The 6,242-nt window shown below is 44.3% G+C and overlaps 2 long non-coding RNA genes across 6 annotated transcripts; one reads left to right on the top strand and one right to left on the bottom strand.

Moving 5' to 3' along the window:
• Window positions 1-3,183: 3,183 nt before the first annotated feature.
• On the top strand, window positions 3,184-4,309 carry LOC119015318. The gene is made up of 2 exons (XR_005073289.1): window positions 3,184-3,360; window positions 4,010-4,309. It is a non-coding gene; the product is annotated as an uncharacterized LOC119015318 (long non-coding RNA).
• Window positions 4,310-4,926: 617 nt separating this feature from the next.
• On the bottom strand, window positions 4,927-6,163 carry LOC119015297. Of its 5 annotated transcripts, none has more exons than XR_005073254.1 (5): window positions 6,114-6,128; window positions 5,617-5,837; window positions 5,411-5,529; window positions 5,197-5,319; window positions 4,927-5,087 (listed from the first exon to the last, which is right to left on the bottom strand). It is a non-coding gene; the product is annotated as an uncharacterized LOC119015297 (long non-coding RNA). The 5 variants fall into 5 exon arrangements; XR_005073253.1 differs by having other exon boundaries at window positions 5,411-5,487; XR_005073255.1 differs by having other exon boundaries at window positions 4,931-5,087; window positions 5,732-5,837.
• Between the last annotated feature and the right edge of the window lie 79 nt (window positions 6,164-6,242).

Raw genomic sequence — 6,242 nt, 5'->3', positions numbered from 1 at the left:
GTGTGACCCCGCCCACACCGAGCCACTCCCCGATCTGCGTGCTGCAGCCAGGAGGCTTCAGGTTGAATCCAGCTGAGCTCTGCTGGCCTGCAGGGCGGAGAGACAAACGCTGCTGTGAAGTTTGACCCTCTGTACGACCCGTAGACGTGACGAAACACGGCTGAGCTCGTTTAAATTCCATCAATGTTTGAGGAAAATCATCAAGAAGGTGATCAGTTTTCTGACCTGATGCTCTGGGAACTTTGCTGAGCTTTTCCTCATATTAATCTCTGCTGGAAATGATTCAGTGTGAGATGTTGAGAATAATACTGAAGCAGGAAGTGGCAGCTGAGGGAACAGAGCAGTGGAGCTGCTGCAGGGCTGCATGCAGACAGCCGGGGATCAACACCTGCTCAGGTGTGTGTTTTACAGACGGTGTATTCATCTGATGAGCTGCCTGTTGGTTTGAAGTGTACTTATCTGTACAGATGGAGAGCTGGGCTGCTAAAATACGTTTAATGTGAGTGAAATTCAGGAAATATTGTTTCATTCTCATCTTACTTCTGTAGCTGCAGCTTCATCTGAACTCTTCACATGTAATCCAGCCTGCAGTCCTCACCAGAGATCAGCACTCAGTCAGCTGATGTTTTAATATCTATATTTCTATACTGTGAGTTTGACCTTCTAAGGGTCGGCCTGCCTGATCCAATGGGAAACCTTTCTGCTGCAGGATCAGTGATGTGCGTCTCTCTGACTCGTGCATATGGACAGTTCATATTCAGAGACCACAGAATGTGACAGCTGTGTCACAGTAACAACTTCCAATGTGGATATTTTCTAATTGTTTTCCTTCAAACGGTCTCACAGACGCACATTAATGTTCCAGCTGCTTCATCAGAGTCCATGAACAGACTGAATGTTTCTGACTGTAAATGCTCATCATCTGTTTTCCTTGTGGTGTCGCCATGAAATACATCTGATCTTTGTCTGTCTGGTACAAAATAGTAAGTGTTGCCTAATAACAATACAATCCAATTACAACAGGTATGAATTATTGTGATGACAGCTGTGCTGAGGTGCATGATTATATCACAGGGTTAAAAAAGTCCCATACAGAAACAATGAAGTTGTTAGATGGTACAAACACACACCAACGACAGAAACACGAGTGTGTTAACCAACACACACATGCAGAGGTCTTCTTTACTTCTGTATTCTGGACTGTCAGTACTTTGAGTTTTGCAGCTCTGCTTGCAGTGGCAATATAAACATATCTTGTAAAGGAGACACATACTGCAGTGTGTCTCCTGGAAATCATGCTGGTCTGTGCTGGTTTTTCTAGCAGGCAGAGAGGATCAGTCAGTCAGCTGATCCCTGATCTGTGGTTCTGTGCTGCAGGCAGAACAGAGAAACTTCCTCAATTCTCATAGTTTCTTTTTATTGTGACAATGTAAAGGGAGAGTGTGAAGTTCCACATGTTGTGAAGAAAACCCAGCGGAACACGTGAATCATCAGCTGATCCAACAGAATCCACTCGTCTGCTTCATGGATCCATCAAGTTTAACAGAACCACATGTTGGCAGGTGACACTGTGCACCTTTAACTCCCTGCAGCCACAAGTGGACATTAGAATAAAGTGCTCAGTGCTTCAGCTGTCAGCCACACTGACTCAGAGTATCTGAAGTATGACACCCGCCACATTAAAGGAACAGTTCACCCAGAAGTCAAATCCAGTCAGGTGAAGTGTCGGCAGCCCACCAAACGTTTCTGGATCTCCTCCTGAACATGTGACCGCAGCGGTTCTGTCCGAGGCCGTGGAAGCCCCGATATCCCAAACTGATGTGACCAGTTGTTGACGTCCTGTTTAAAGTGTTAACCTGCTAAAATCACATGTGTTCATGTGGGAGAACGCTGCAGCGAAGCTCTCCTGTCAGCTGCTGCTCACAGCAGACCATGTTGGTGTAGTGAAGGAAACAAACGTGTGTCTGATGCTCATTAATGTCACTTTGTGACATGAAGAGTGTTTATCTCTCTCTCACTGGACAGGCATCACACTCAGAGGGAGGAGAAGGTTTAATGTTCAACCTGACGTGTTCAGCTGCAGAGAGGTCGGTTTATTTAAGGTTTACTTGTTCAGACTCAGTCTGACAGAGTTCAGGCTGCAGTTCCTGCAAATCTCCACCAGATGGCAGCAAAGTCCAGAAGGTGAAATATGAACTGAACGGATAGAAAATCCTGACCAATCACTGCAGCTCATAGAAACACAGTCAGACTGTGAAGTAGAGATGAGGTCAAACCAAACATGATGATTTGAACACTATGTTAAAGCCGATCCATGCAGGAATATGTACAAGTGTCTGATCATATGATAGAGATCAATAACGGACGACAGGATTTATGTTGAACAGACTGTCATTGTTTTGTGTGTCGTTGTGTGACAACGATCCGATATTGATGGTTTCAGTTTGAAGCTTTGCTCTCGTCCTCCTGTTGGCTCAGCAGGAGAAACCAGGGCTGAAAGTTTTGAGGTCGCGGGTTCGATTCTTGATTGAAATTTGAGGGTCGACGTTCAAAAGAGTGAAATGTGACAGAAACAAAGCGCGTCAGTCAGATCCAGGAGCTCAGGCTGATAGAGGTCTGGTCAGCAGGTCTGAGGTTGTGGGTTCAATCCCCGGGCAGGTGTGGTGATTTTTAAACCTGATGTCCAGAACAAAGAGTGAAATCATGTCAGAATCAGAAGTTTACCTCCAGCTCATTAGCTCAGGAGGATAAAGTGATGCAGTGAAGTCTGCAGGTTGTGGGTTCAAACCCTGACTGAGTGTTGAAGGCTGGTCTCTGATCAGCAGCTCAGGTGGACACTCTACAGCTCACAGTTTGATCTCAGGACACTCACTGACTTTTGAGGTCCAGCACTGATAAATGAAAACTTGACAGCGCTCAGAGAAGAGATGTGTAAAAGCTCCGGAAGAGTCCTATGGTAGATGTCCAGGTAGCTCAGTGGGTTGGAGGGATGTTGTGGAGTTCTGAGATTCTGAGTTCGACCCTTGATTGTTGTTGAGTTTTGAAACGTTCAAATCAAAGAGTGAAAAGTTCCTGAATCTTTATAAACCTGCAGTTACTGAGACTTTCCTCAGATTAAAACGCTTTGTGTGAAAATAACCTGCTCTGCTGCATTTACACTCTAACAACACGCTGCTTGTGTGTCAATGGTCGTTTTGTCAATAAAGCTCGTTTGAATCGAGTTGAGGCCGTTTGCCCAATCAGAGGTTGAGACGTCACACTTCCGGTCTGTCTCGTATGGCCCCAGTCAGCGAGCAGCTCTCTGTTTGTCCACCGACATGCTGACGGTCGGACGCTTCGTGTGAGCAGCAGATAAATAAAGTAAGTGCTTCATTCATCTGTTCCATGTTTTCACCGGCTGTCTGGATACTTCGCATGTCGCTCCAGCGACAGTAACCGAGCTAACACTGCTGTCCGTGTAGCTAACTAACAGCTAGCTGCCATTAGCTTGTTAGCTCCGCTGTGTTGTGCCGTGAACAAACCGTTTCAGTGAAGAATGATGGCACTCGGAGTGAAATGAAGCTTTTACGTGAACATTTGGACTCACATAATGTTAAATTGAGGGTCAAGAACGCTTCAAATCAGGGTATTTGACGAGCGTTTTCCATGCTAGCTTAGCAACGCTAGCTAATGAGCACTGATTGAAAGTAACTGAGTGCAGCTGTGCAGCAAGTCTGCATTTAATCAGGTACAAATTAAACTCGTTTGTGTCTCAATCTCAAACAGTCAGCGACGAAATAAACCAGGTTTGATTTCCTCAGGTTCGTTCTTAGGTTCCATATTCTGCTACTTTATAGTTCCACTCTGCTTGTACATTTGATTTAAACACACATAAGTAGGCGAGAGTTGGACTGAAAGTTTATAATTGAGACAGTTGAGTCAAGCAGCTCTTTGTGTGAACTAGTTTTCCTGCTGCTTTATGTCTGAACATGTAGCACTTGTGTTAAACTTGTCGTGTTTTTTCTTTCAGATTCCCTCTATGGCTTCTGGAGCGGGTCCGAGAGCGACGGGCACAGCCGGCAGCGACTTCCAGCACCGGGTCGCTTCACACGACCAGATGAGGTCCGTTCTTTTTGCTGTTCCAGTCTCATCCCTCAGAGGGAAGTGAGACTGTGAGAAACATCAGATCCACCTGCCTCATAGGTCTGCAGCCAACACAATTTCAGATGCTCATTTTTGCTACTTTTTAGAAGTGTTTTGTGCTTAGCTTTAGCATCCAGTGCTAGTACCTGTCTGATATCATGAAATAAAATAAAAACACCATGTTTGAGTCAGTTGTTTTATTGAGCCACAATGTTGAAATGTGCAGTTTTATCCTGTTTGATGCATTTCATGGAAAGAAGCTCAAGATTAACTTTATCCAAAAATATTGTAGCATTTAAGAGTTGATGTTAATTGTTTAATGACAAAGTGAAATAAAGGTCACAGCTGACAAAGAACATGCAGTCAAATGAAGTTTACTGTTGTCTGCAGTGAAAACAACTCATGAATACAGAATTGGAGACCAACACAGGAAACAAATTCAGACTTGTAGTGAATTTATTGAAATGTTACAAGTACCAAATAACTTCCATACACATTAAACACATTAACATTCAAACATGCTTGAAAAATGTAGACTGTACAAGAAAACACAGCAGCCTTTCACAATAAAATGTAGTTCAGCTGTTTGAACTCCATCTTCTACAGGAACTGAGACCAAGATGGAAAAAGTCTGTTTTCTTTGTCAAAATGATTTTAAAGTAACTTTCAATATGTCAACTATTAATGCATTTCCAAGTACAACACTGTTATACTTGGAAATGCATTAATAGTCGACATATTGAAAGTGAACAAAGAAAACAGACTTTTTCCATCTTGGTCTCAGTTCCTGTAGAAGACGAGGAGTTCAAACAGCTGAACTACATTTTATTGTGAAAGGCTGCTGTGTTATCTTCTACACATTCTACATTTTTTAAGCATGTTTGAATGTTAATGTGTTTAATGTGTATGGAAGTTATTTGGTGTAAAAGACATGACGGTGAGTTCCCTCTCAGGATCTGACGCACCTGGAAGAAGAAGAAACAAAGTTAAAGTTGACTGTTAGCAACAAGAATCTGACAGATAAAGTTAGTTCCTCATCACAGGATGGTTTTCAAACGCCTCGTCTGTTCTCACCTGCTACCTTTTCACCAGCGAGTCCTTCAGGCCTCGTCAGCTGGACGGCAGCTGGTTTTAAAGTTCCTGGTCCCGGGGTCGGCCCCTCTTCTCATGGTGCAGGGCTGCGTTTCCTCTGAACGTCTGAAACAAATCAGATGCAGACAGAATCAGACAGAAACACTACAGGCTGTAGAAAGTGACACGAGCCAGCTGAGCCTGGTGTCCCACGTACCTGCTGATGGTTATCGCTGTGCAGCTGCTCGCCTGGCAGATCTACTACAGCAAGAAGCTGCTGGACCAGAGGTTCACCTGCACACAGGACCAGAAGAAGAAATCAGCTCATCTGAGCTTCTGTGAGGACAAAGAGGAGCGACTCCTGTTGTGGAGTAAAAACTCTCCCTATACGGTGAGGCAGTATTATTGTGGAATAAAGCTCACGTGCAGTCAAACGTGGTTTACAACTAGAGTCGACTGTCCAGGTGACGTCTGCTGTGAACAGCAACTCATGAATATATAATGTGGAGCAAACTGTTGGAGGGGCAGATAAACTAACCCACCACAGATGATCTGTTAGAGTCAAAAGTTCAGGATTTCAGGTTCTGTTCAGTTATTTTATTGAAGATTGAGCGTGATGATTTGGAAACGGTTCATTAGGTTTCCTGTAAAACAAGCAGAAATAATTAGTAACAAACTCAGACTGGTGACTTTACAAAGGAAATTCATGACTGTAAATTCTAGTTTGATTTAACCAACGTGCTCTTTAGCAACACTGGAAGTGCATCAGAAGCGACAGTCGACCATAATGATCATTAAATAGAGACCCAGTGGACCAACAGCCCAACAGATGTGATCCACAAGCCAACAGCAGCTCCCAGAATGTGTCCAAACCTAAAGTAGCATCACGTCCACCAACACCAAGTCATGACATCACTCACCTGAGCAGGTACGCACGCCACACTGAGGAACCAAAGACTGACTGTGTGGCAGCAGCTCAGCTTTATAGGCTGCAGGCGGCTTGATTGGCTGCTGCAGCGGCCGGCCCCCGGAACGTTCCATTTCTGTGG

The sequence above is a fragment of the Acanthopagrus latus genome, chromosome 24, assembly GCF_904848185.1.
Source record: "Acanthopagrus latus isolate v.2019 chromosome 24, fAcaLat1.1, whole genome shotgun sequence".
Lineage (NCBI taxonomy): Eukaryota > Metazoa > Chordata > Actinopteri > Spariformes > Sparidae > Acanthopagrus > Acanthopagrus latus.
Note: the sequence above shows the minus strand (reverse complement) of the source record. Positions and strands in the feature narration are given on the sequence as shown.